This window comes from Ostrinia nubilalis, chromosome 9, assembly GCF_963855985.1.
Source record: "Ostrinia nubilalis chromosome 9, ilOstNubi1.1, whole genome shotgun sequence".
Taxonomy (NCBI): Eukaryota; Metazoa; Arthropoda; class Insecta; order Lepidoptera; family Crambidae; genus Ostrinia; species Ostrinia nubilalis.
In genome coordinates this window covers 13,450,021-13,463,088 of record NC_087096.1, presented here as the reverse complement: position 1 = coordinate 13,463,088, position 13,068 = coordinate 13,450,021, and the positions used below count along the sequence as shown (strand labels likewise).

Genomic DNA, 13,068 nt, shown 5'->3' with positions numbered 1-13,068 from the left:
AAACGCATCAAAAATACAAAATCCATTGCGTAGTTTTACCGACTTTGTTTTATACTATGTGTAATAACTAAGTCGACAGTTAGAACAACAAAATGACAAAATAAATATTACTACTTCTTTAAGTCGCCTTAATATGTACTTACCTATTAAACTCTTTTTTTTTGCATGAGTCTAGGCTTTTAAAAAGCACTTTTACACGTCCCATTTTATTACCTACTATGTGCCTTAATAGATACTTGTGTTATTCGAAAAATAACTTCACTTGCATTCGTGTCAACAAATGCAAACGTAATAAAACAAGCTAGGTACCTACACTGTGTTTGACTGTACTTGATACTTATGTAACAAATAAGTTCAAATACCGATTACTCTAAGTCGTGGATTACTAGTCATTGAAGTCGTAATACACAAAGGACGATTATTTGCAATTTTACAATTAAGTATTAACGTATGCAATATTGAATATACCTATGATGCTACATTAACATTAAACTTAAAACTCTAGCTCTAATAAGTAGGTATCTATTCATATAGACATTATGCCAGTGTTATCTATTCTCAGTTCTACATATACCCTTCACGATGCTGTATGTAATTTTGGAGACAAAACAAGGCTAATCACACCCCTCTTTCCACTGTTGCATATCTTGTAAAGGTAGGACCAGCCAAATTTGACTGCCTTGGAACCAATAATCACAAGAATATACGAGTAGAAGAACTTTGAAGTATAATAATAACTGTTGTTCAGGAAAAACTCATATTTTTTTTTGCAAATAGGCCACTTTTACACGTCCCCAATATTAACCCTACTACTGCTTCGGGACAATAAATGGGCCAGTGCTGAGAAGAAGCAGCGCAAGGTAGGTATAAACAACTCGTATTCGATAATGAGAGAATATTAGTACCTTAACTCTCAAAGAAAATGTCAAAAGTACATTTGGCCATTGACTTTTATTGGTGCGCAGTTAAAACGCCACCACGTCTCTCAATGCACAGCACGCTGTACAAAAACAGTAAGTATCTCATAGAGATATCACAGGCCAGTAGTCGTCGCGCTCTACTTGCACTGTAAACAAATCACGAGAAGTATCCGAGCAGCTGATTATACGGCTCATACCTGGCCTAATAGCCGTAATAGATTTAGCGTGGCCTAAACGGTATATAAAGTTGTTTTGTTGTGTGTTCGTATGTTGGAGAAATCATAATAATAGCTTAGCATAATTGTCTAGTGCCATCAGAGCGATTGAAGTGTAGAGTCTGGTGCTATGTAGTGTGCTGATACTAAAGCATCTATATTTATAATAGCAAAAGGTCACTGACTGACTGACTAACTCACTTATCAAGGAACTACAATCGCTAGTAGTAATTTTTTTCTCAATTAGATCCTTTTAGAACACACTTGGTGCTCACTAAGTTGCGGGCGGCCGCTAGTATCTGATATAGTTATGTGGGTTCAATGTTTTCTCCATATCTTGTATCCTTCAGGAGTTACGAACAGATGGAGGATCATGACTAACCCGGGTTAGCCGACATGGGGTCAAGAGAGCGTCAAATTAGCGGGGTCTTAGGTTAAGTGGGCGCTTTAGGAGCGCTCAGCCATCACTACAGCCGTAGATCTCCGATAGACGTGTCAGCTAGACTGTGGACTTCTCTAAGGACCCCTGCGTAAGTATTTATTTTGTTTTAATAATCCGCCATGCTGCCCCCGATAGTTGAAAAGGCGCATCTAACACTTTTTTCGGATACGAGTTAAACTCCAGGACAGCTAAGAATTTAAATTAAGTACTTACTTAAAACTTTTTTTATCTCCGTTTTGATTAGGTAGATGCGCCCTTTCAACTATCGGGGGCAGAATGGGTGGCCGAGTTTCTTGCGCTGCTTCTTATCACTGGTTCATTTATTGTCCCGAAGCAGTGGCAGGGTTAAAGTAATACTGGGAGGCGTGTAAAGGCACTTTTTAAAATATCTAAGCACATTAGACCTCGACAAACTAACTGATACTACGCAAATGATTTGATGGCAAATTTAATAATGCATTTTTTAACTCTAATACTAATCTAGCTGGATGATTCATAACATTCTTCAAGTTTCTGAATTGTGATTACATTTTTTTTAACGTGACATTCTGAACCGTCTGTCAGACTGGCACAATTATTATTTTCTATGAAAATTCTAATTCAAAAAGAAAGTTAGTCATTTTACAGAAATCAATTTTCTGTAACAACGAATTGTTAATTAAACTATGTAGGTATAATGAATAAAACTATGAGTTTAAAATAATTGAAAGATGTCGTGCAAAAACCAATTTTCGAAACTGTTTCTAAAGTAGGTATGTACAATTAATTAAATTATTATTGTACTGCATGTCAGGAATTTAGCCAAATTGGGTTATTGAAACACGACAGACGTATCTACTACATAATTAATATCCACTGAAGACTTGGTATTATTGTTTGTTTAAGCACTTGTTTTAACAAATTTTTGTTAATAATACACACACATATTAATAGGAAAAATAGGGAAAGAAAAAAATTATGTTGGCTAAAGGAAGTTTAATTTTTTTTACAGACTACACAAGAAAAGTTTCATGAATATTAATTTCAAGAAATATTAACCAACCTGATGTAACAATGTTTGAAAATTATACATTACTCTTTAATTGGGTACTTTTATGAATAATGAAAAGTTAATGCAAGTAAAGAAAGATCGCATTACACAATGATTACGTAAGTAATTAGTAAGACACAGAAATTTACTCATTGTAATACGGAAACAAGTTAATTACAATTATTTTTTGGAGAATGTTTTCAAATACAAGATATGGCTGATAAAAAAAATTAAGTACAAAAAAAATACAAAACAAGCGTTCTTTGTGATAATTCGCAATTATATTTTATGTAATGAGTACAGGTTATATTAGTGTCTGAGTTAAAAATGTTTAGTTAAACGAAAAATAAACATTTTCCGGCTTTCCTGGATTTCATTCCTCGAGTGGAATACGAAGGTGGAAATTGATTTTATTTTTTATTTGGAAAACATACATAATAACACATAACATAGTATGAAAAATGAGTATTACATAAGCCATAAGTTTTCACTACTAATTTTGAAATTGAAAATACAGAACCTAATACTTGAAACTAAACATGTAAAAGCGTGCGCAACTCATATTAGGTAGTAAGGGCACAGAATACATAATAGTAGTAAGGGTGCGTACATTTTAAGCATTTATAAGACCACGGAACCGCATATCTGTTGATGCAAATCTGTTTATCTGGTGACTCCAGCTTTAAATGATGCCTTGAAATCTGTCTCTTACAGTATTGGGAATATTAAAATGTCTAATTACATTATGTAACATTCTCTAGGAGTCAATAGTTCTGGCCAGGCCCAGAGCTTGAGCAAGGTGGAGTACTTGGACAACGACGCGGTGGCCACCTCGCCTGGCTGCCGAGAGTTCCTCTGCGACCTGGACTTCGAAGCCGCCACCATTGCTCCCCTAACGGACTCCGTAAGTTATACCATTTGTTGCTCACATACCACCCCAATTAACATTTTATACTGTGATCTCCAAGCCGCCTGCCAAACGTAGAGATTATGGCAAAACCCTCCACTAAAGTGAAGGAGGTTCATAGACCAGCAGTGGACTGTAAAAAACAGTTGATAATGATGATGATGATGATGATGACACAACCCTAAAACTTGGAAGAGGGAGGAACAGGCCACCTGCTGTGATTACCAGGAATTTATGTGCGATCGGATTTAGAAGTTGCCTCCATTACTCCTCAAATGTATCGTAGGTATGATCTTGTCCCCTCTAAACTTGGACGAGAAAATCTACCACAGAACAGCAGCTGTCTGCTAGAAGTTCCTGTGCTCCTGACTAAAGTTTTCGCTGACAAGACAGTTTCTATGTATAACAAGGATGTCTATTACTTGAAGAATTGAAGTGATGGTAGGGCTTTTAGGTCCTTTTAAGTGTTTATTTAAGCAATCCATTCATTCCATTCATGAGTACTTTTTATTGGTGAAATAAACCCGAGTTGTACAGACGACAGCACATCAGAATATACATTTTTGGTTGCAAAATCGCCCGTATTGCAAGTGTTAAGGTGCCACAGTGTTTCGCTTTATGTGCTATGTCGTGTACGAGTACACAGCTTGGTTCGCGTTAACTGCGCTAGCGCACACAGTGAGAGCCTCTTTGTCTGAGCACCGTTGCAACGGATGATGGGCTCGTCGGTCACCGTATTGTGGCATCCCTTTGTCAATAATACAAATGAGTAAATACCACTTGCAGTATACAAAATTATGTTGTAAACCTTTATTGGTCAAATCGTATGTGAAATGGCGACAATATTTTGTGATTGTAATGAATAGGTGTAGGTACGTTTAGATTTACTTTTGCCTTGTTTAATTATTTTGCTTTGTATAAATAGTAAATTAGTATTTAGCAGGGCTTACTTTAAACTAAGATACCTTGGATTCAACCGCAGAGAAACCTATAGGTATGTTTGTTTCAATATTTATAAGCTGTTATGAAACTTATTATTACACTTTATACCCAGTGATTCACAAATGAACTAAGTCTAAACCTCTTAAATAAGAGCTCCTACACAATTATAAATCAATTAAATGCTATTTGCCACTCCTGTAAAATGGAAAAAAGCAGCTACAGACAACATAATTGCATGTTTTGACGTCTACAATGAAGAGGGTCCAATTCCACGTCATTTGATATCAGTTTTCTGTACCTTAATGAAAGAAAACAGATCAAATCAAGATCCAGTCAAAGTATGTAGTATACCTACTACAAACAATAATTTTTATTATTTTTAGAGATTTTCTTCTGAAAGCTCTACCACAGTAATATAATACTAGTGCTCTACCTACCTACATTCTTGGAGTGAAGAATAAATCCACTACATTACGTAATTAATTTTCTTTTCTGGCAGAGTTTATTGCTCTTAATTTCCTAAGGAATAAAGGGACAGGCTGGCTTGTAAATAACTTTCGTCTCTTTCAATTTGATAGAAAAAGAAAGGGACAACTGGCTACAAAGATCCTCCCAGAATCGGGCCTTACACTAAGTAGCAAGAAAAGCGCCGCGAGCGACACCGCCGTAATGTGTTTGACGAGCATTCCGGCGGGAACTATGCATAACATCAACAAGACGCGGTTCCGGCGACTAACGGCCCGCCGGGCAAAGACTAGGGAACGTGACGACACGACAAAATGCTTTATGACTGCATTAAGTAGGTATACATGTGTTAAGTAGTTGATAGGCGTGCGAGACAAGTAAAACGACCGAAGCTATAGAACGCACTGACGCTTTATTCGTAAAACCAATGGGCGGGCGCAGCCGCTATACATGCCTGATAAATACAACTACGAGTACATTGAGGGGCATAGCTAGATAGCTATACATAACAACATGTAAGAAAATATGGCACTAAATAATGGTGGAGTACATTTATTTTGTGAGAAATTCGAATCTTATTTTCATAAAATTCTGTTCATTTTCATAATTGGCTTAAGTATGTGCTTATAATTGTAAACTTTTGGAAAAATCCGTTTAGTACCTACCTATTTTTTGCGTGAAAGGAGTGTTGTAGAGAAAAAACATTACTCTCATATCAATCTCAATGTAAAATAAAATAAAATGTAATAACACTTAAAAGAGGTATGAAAGATGTAATGAAACTGGACTCGGATGGAACTTACGTTTTGACATAACACTACTTGACTACTACTTGATGACTACTAGTATGCTACTAGTAGTAATATACGATTTTAAACATTTGCGTTCCATTTCAATTAAAATAGAGAGACCTTCGCGTTGAGACCCGTGTTTCTCTATTTTACTACTAGTAATTTTCAATATCTTCTAAATCGACATAAAACTGAAATAGACTTTTTACGAAATTTTCAGCACTAAACTTTTGTCATGTACAAAAATTGTTTCATTTTGTGTCATTTTAAAACCTATCTTTTCAGAAGGTCAAAAGCGTAATTCTGTTAGTCTTTGACCCTCAAAGCGCTGATGAGCGGTGCGCGCACGCACAAACGGCGTAGGGCCGATTAGCATGAAAAGTGGGTTGCTGTGACATCCATGATGGCTTATTCGATTCACATGGAAACGGTAAACTGTACTTAGTAGCAAGGTAATGAATGTTGGAAACTTAGATAAAAGATGCGTCAAAAAAGGTATAAAATACTCAGATAGGCGTTGTTTGAGACGTCATTTTTCTTGTCATTATTAAAATTTGAAGATCCATATTATCCTTTTTCAGAATTTCCTTATTTAACGAAAAACTGATCATCATCTTTCTAATCTTGATCATGATTATTCGTGATCTTTATAATTGTCAAAATTAAATCATGAGGAAATTGACTTTTAAAGAAAGTAACCCAACTTTACAAAATACATTTTTGTCTTCATATTTCATTTACTAACCATAATATGAACTGTAAATTGTTTGAAATAAATACTTTTTATTTTATTTATTTATTTTATAATTCCTAATACAACGATACTACAGAAATTACACCTAGTAAGTATTCTGTTTATGATGGAAAAAATTAAGGTACCTCTATCAATATTTTTCAAAAGCAAGCTCTATTAACGTTGTCTTTCTATTGTTTACGCATTTTTACGGCGAATGCTATCAAAAACTCGATACTTTTCAAACAAAAGAGTCTTGCCAACTAACCCAACCTAAAGGTCAATGACACAATGACAGCACTTTCGGCGTAACCCGAAAAGTAGAGCGCGTTATTTGGACAAATAGGTCGCAACCAGGATTGCCTCTCAATAGAATAGGGTAGACATGATTTTATTGCGACGTAGTAGCCGAGTAGGTGAAGTTTTCTAGGGCCTTGTGTCAAAAGTTTGAAAGCTATAAAAACAATCAACATACTTTTTGTAAGTTTATTACCTAATTAATCTGTGAGGATTTCTTGAAGACGTCGGGTGCACGACGTCTGGTGTTGTCAATCAATCAATTTACAAAACAACTTTGCACGTAGTTAGTTCCTTTTTTATAGATTCGGAATGATGTAATTAATTTTCCGTGGTGGTTTTGAAAATATTTAAGAAAAACTTCTCTTTAATTGGATTTAAAATAGTTTCTACTTATTGACGTACCCTGCCAAAACCTATGCTCAGATAGGTATTAATTGCGATTGGATTTTGACATCGTAATTATTTAGGATAAATATTAATTGCGCACCAAGGATTTTTTTTATTTTTATTTAAGAAAAATTCAAAAAGGCGAACTTAATGCCATGTGCCAAACTTAATGTTATGTGTTTTATCACATAAAAGGGGAAAGCTTAGTCCAGAGGGTGGCAACCCTTATAGCCTCTGGAGCCTGCGCAAGAACTTTGGCGCCAAAACAGGCGCCGTCATGGCGCCGCTAGCGATCAATTGTAGGGGATTGTATGGGGTCAACCCCCATCCTTGAGAAGATTACATGTGTTAAGAAGTTTAAGGGCATGGCAACTGCAGACTCTTTGAAATTAGTGCAAAGAGATAATAACGCAGTAGTAGTTTGAAAAGATTGATTTATGTAGAATTTAACTACAAACAAAAGAAAAATGTAGATAATCGAAAAGTAGATACATAATACCCAGTTGAATTCGTTAAATACTCAGATCATTAGGAGTAACTCACGCCGCCCGTATTCACAAACATTACTATGAGTTCTCACAGGGCACGTGGACGCACAGAGTGACACACGAACCAATCACAGAGCAGCATTTAACGCTGTGCGTTCAAGAATCGTTTGTGAATACGGGCGTCAGTTACTAGTACAAGTCGTAGTAACATCCTGTTACTTTTTTCATGTAGCTAGATGATATAAACCGCAAGGAAGCAGAAGTAGGTAAAAAATATCGAAAGACTCGCACCTAAATCTAATTTAAAAGCAGGGGAGTGTTATGACCAACAAAATTGACGTCAGGAAAATTTGGCGTGTACCTACTGCTGATTCTCATTTTGTTGTTGCTTTGCTTTATCTGTTGCTTTTGTTTAAAAGCATCCTTTTGTGAATGAGAGAGACAGCAAGTACCAGCATATGAACCTGTCGAATCTAATTAATCATGTTTCAAAATAATGGCTCAAAGTCGTAACGTCCAGACCAAACAATGGCTCACGCGCACAAAGACGCATTGAGCGCGCGCGCACGACTCGCCATTAAAGTTGCACTAATATTTCATTTGTATGCCCGTTGGTTTGTTTTAGTTTTGGAGGAAAAATACACTCATTTAGAATCACGGCATGTTGATGCAAAGTAATTTACAGTTCAAATTGTATGTCAAATTGATAATTTATTCGAGCCAGCCTATTTTTGAAACCTCATAAATGTGAGTTATTGACTCGATTTCATACAAAAACCTTTAGAATAAAATAAACAGTCCTGTAATAGTTTAGTAAATTTTCAAACTTTTATTTCTATTAAAACTTAGGCCGTGCCCGTTACGAATAGCATTTAACTTTATTTATTTATGTATGTAGGTATATTAGCTAAATATCTTCCTACCATAGTATTCATTCAGACATAAGATAATTACAATAAAATAATGTTACTCGTGATCATACACCCTAGAGCAGTTCACGAGCCATTTAAAACGTGGACACCCATCATTAGGGCGGCCTTGCCTCGACCATGGTCATCGCAATGGTTGTATGTAGTATAAAATGTCTATACTACGTTTGTTTTTATGTCGCCGTAGTTTGTATTGTCTGTAGAGCAATTAAGAGGCACCATACACGTATTAAATACTACTGGTGACCAGTTAATCTTTTCCTGGTGGAATCAGTATGCTTTGATACTTTATTGATTATGTGCCAATAGGGTGCGTGACAGTTTATATAAGTTTATATGATATAAATTCATTTCAATAACGTTCATATTGTATAATAAACGTATGTTATAATAACACTTGATATAATTTTTTAACATATAATGTTTACTTCATATAATAAATCATTTCTAATAATATCATTTCAGATACCAATCACAACGCATAAAGACATTTGATATAAACCTTACTTAATCTAAGACTCATTTGATGTAATTTTGTTTAATATAAATATTATTTCACATAACCATCACTTGTAATAAATATTATTTGTTATACTCTTTAATTGATATAATTTCTGATAGATATAACTTTAAGTATGTTCTTTTTAAGCTTGACTTATAAATGACTTTAGTGACAAAAACGAATCGCCGTAAAACCGACTCCACGTAGTCTTGTCTGCCCTACCCCTAGAGTGTAATTTAGAAGCGCGTAGGCACGGAGGGGCGAGGCGGCCCGCGGGCTGAGGAGCAGGTGGCTGGAAGCGAGGCGCCGCGGCTGAGGCTGGCCGGCGAAGCCGGCCAGCAAGCCGAAGACGCGGTGTCGAGCGAAAGCCATCTGCGACGATTAGCACGCGAGGGACCGCCAGAGCCCCGCAGTGCCGGAGCCGTGACAGAAGTCTCAAGTTTTTAGTCAAATTTGCATGCTGCATGCCTGGATGCCTGCTTGCTTGCTTGCTTGCCTGCTTGCCTCCTTGCTTGCTTGCTTGCTTGTTTGCCTGCTTGCTTGCCTGCTTGCTAGCTTGCTTGCCTGCTTGCTTGCCTACATGCTAGCTTGCTTGCTAGCTTGCTTGCTTGCTCGCTTGCTTGCTTGCTGCATGCAATGCTTATTATAACAAATGAACTTTATATAAAATTATTATTGTTATATGATTTAAGTTTTATAGGAAAAGAATTTTATCTCATTTGATTGTTCGACATTTTATTTTTATATGATTTGAATGTTATTTGTTTTAAATAGTATACATTGTAAGTTTTATAGAAAATATTCATTATATCAAACCATTTTATATCAGTTAATAGTTATTTGTCTTAAAATTATTCGTTTTAAAATTATATTATTCGTTTATTATAGTAAATAATTATTATATTAAACGATTTTATATAATTTGATGTTATATCCTCTAAGTATTATATGATATGTAGTTATATCATACATTACACACCCGTGCCAATATAATACTTAATGCACTATGAGCTTTAGAAATACTTAAAAGTTGTACGGTTGACATGAAAACCTTTTCCAAACAATTCACAAATCTATTGTACTCGTAAATATAAGTATGTTTACTGTTTTTTGTGATTGTATTTATTACAATCGATTGCACGATTAATATACTGAAACAGCGCGGCTGAACCATTTAAGAACCTAGTAAGGGACATGTTTTCAGATTTTCGTTTTTTATCATAAAGCTACATAATATTAAGGTACCTACCGAATACAAAGACAGAAATTGCGATCAAACAACTAGAAGCCTAAAAGGCAAGGGACTCCAAACCTAGTAACTACACCACAAACCCAATTTGACTATTTTAAAAAACCAGTAAGTAACATAAACCATTTCGAAACCTAGTAAGTGCATGAACATACTTGGTTTTATAATGGTCAATGTGCCTTACTGGGAAATGAAAATTCGTGTCCACCCACCTCCCGACCATAAAAAACCTAGCATCACTGGCAACACACACTGATCAAAGTCTTTTGTCTTGAGACACTGCGGTATTTCGGACGTGAGAATATTGCGAAGCTTCCCGAACGCTACCCAGCCGAGTTGGATTCGACGATTGACCTCTTTCTCGAAGTTGGACCTACCTAACTGGACTGTTTGTGCTAGGTACCTATACATAATTGTCAACAACTTAGAGTGTAGTGTCTCCAACCTTCAGAGGAGTGGGTACAACACGGGTATTTGACATGATTTTTGTCTTGTCCATGTTCATTTTAAGACCCACTTGTTGAGAGGCTCTACTGAAGCCATCGAGCATTGTGCTTAGATCCTCCACGGTCTCAGCCATGACTACGATATCGTCCGCTAAACGAAGGTGGGTGATATACTCGCCGTTGATATTTATGCCGAATCCGCTCCAGTCCAGAAGCTTGAAAACATCTTCCAGGGCGGTGGTGAATAGTTTCGGACGTAGACATGGCTCAGAAGTGAGATGGGTCTATAGTTTTTAACAAGATTTTGTCGTCTTTTTTGAAGAAGAGTATCACCACACTTCTGTGCCATGCCTTAGGCGTTTTTCCCTCGAGTATGACGGAATCGAATCGAAGATCCTTTTACCGGCGTTCCGCCTGCTTTTAGAAGCTCAGCCGTGATTCCATCATCACCCGGTACCTTGTTGTTTTTCAGCTGCTTGAGAGCCATTCTAATCTCGTACAGACTGACGTCCGGGATATCTTCGGTGTAGTGTCGGGTCAATCTAGCTCTTGGCTCTCCGGCTAGATTTGTGACAGGTATACACACTCGTGTATAGTTGTCCGTAGAACTTCTCAATCTCTTCCAATAACTCAGGCCCCAACGAAATGTCTCTGCCATCCTCGGTCTTCAGCTTGGTCAGTTGGCTTTGGCCAACAGACAGATCCCTTGCGAACACTAGAACCTTTGGTACGCTCAATCGCCTCTTTAATACGATCTGTATTAAATTGGCGTAGGTCGTGAGTCAAAGACTTGAAGATCTGTCTGTGAAGATGCCGATACTGAGCAGCATCTTCAGAGGACTGCAGAACCAAGTTCCGTCTCTCTTGCATAAGTTTATTGGTGAGGTCAGAGATCTTTTTGGTTGCTTTTGAACGACGGTTTTAAAGAACTTAGACCCAGTCGTTTGGACAATTTCCACGAACCTGTCATTGTATTCGTTCACATTTTCACAGTCTCCTAGGTACTTATTCGAAACGATTTTGCAACTCGAGCTGAAAGGTTTCGGGGTTTTGGAGTTGGATGGGCGCTGGGTGGAGCGTAGACTTCATCAGTCGACGCCTCTCCAGCTTGGGTCTGATATTCAATGTGCCTCTTACCATTCGGTGATCACTTCCTGTTTTGACCGAACTATGGTAAGATTGAAATGGACCCTGACCCCAATAACCATTTTAAAACCTAGTAGGGGAGAGTTCGGTATATTGTACCGCCGGGTTAATTGTACCACCCTCATATTTCGTAAAGTATTTATTGAATGTCTGTAATTGCAACACTCAGCGATACACAACTAAAATCAATTAATATCGGCCATGTGGTTTTTGCCGTGACAACAAACACGTGTGTTTTATTTTGAAAAGTATTTTTTCATTGTTTTCAAGTAACTTTTGACAGTACATGTTTAGTTTGTAATTTTGTTAAATTTAATCACAGGGTGTTTCTAATATATTATTTAGAAGCGTAAATTAGTGTAATTGCAATTATTTGAAACATTTTTCGGTATTTATAAGCTATATTTTTTACCGATTTTTTAAAAGCACTATCACCTAGTCGGCTAAATTGTACCACATCAAGTTGTATGGAACTTTACCAAAGGATTTTGAAATTTTTTTTAGTAAATCATATTTTGAAGTTATAATAGCGTAGTTATGTTTAACTAACAATAAATGAAAGCAAAAGACTGGCAAAGTAGATTAGGTACAAGTGTGCGTTACGATAATTGGAATTACAAAACTTGTACTCAAAATCGTGATAACGTCTAAAACAATATCGATTGTCTATGTTATTAACTACTGTTCCTTTTCGTTTCCTAATTTGTTAAGAATGTATCGTATAATATTTTGCCATAGTTTTTTTATAGGCTTGAAATTTATTGAAATCCAATTTAGTAACCCTGTGGTACAAATTATCGAACCGGTTGGCTAAATTGGACCGAAGCTCTGAACTCGTACTTTGTTGATTTGTGCCAAATATACAACTATCATGTTAATTAATACTTATGAAATAGTAAGTTGAATAATGTATCTTTTATTATATACCATGGATATTAGCAAAAACAAAAGAAAACTATGTGTAAAATGGGATTGAAAAAAACTGGTCCAAATTAGCGGACTCTCCCTTAAGTGCGCTCATACTAGGTTTGGATTGTGGTTTATACGAAGTAAAAAAAAAAAAACCATTTGAGTGTTAGTAAGGGCCATAAAACTTGCTATTTAAAAGTTAATTAATTAATTTATTGTAAAATATAAAGTTAAATTATTAAGCTTCAAAATAAACATCAAAAAGTT

At 36.2% G+C, this 13,068-nt stretch overlaps 1 protein-coding gene across 1 annotated transcript in view; it reads right to left on the bottom strand.

The window, feature by feature from the left end:
• The window catches only part of LOC135074685 (adenylosuccinate lyase), a 55,076-nt gene that overhangs the window by 15,515 nt on the left and 26,493 nt on the right, over positions 1-13,068 (bottom strand). The gene's annotated exons all lie outside the window — the stretch shown is intronic.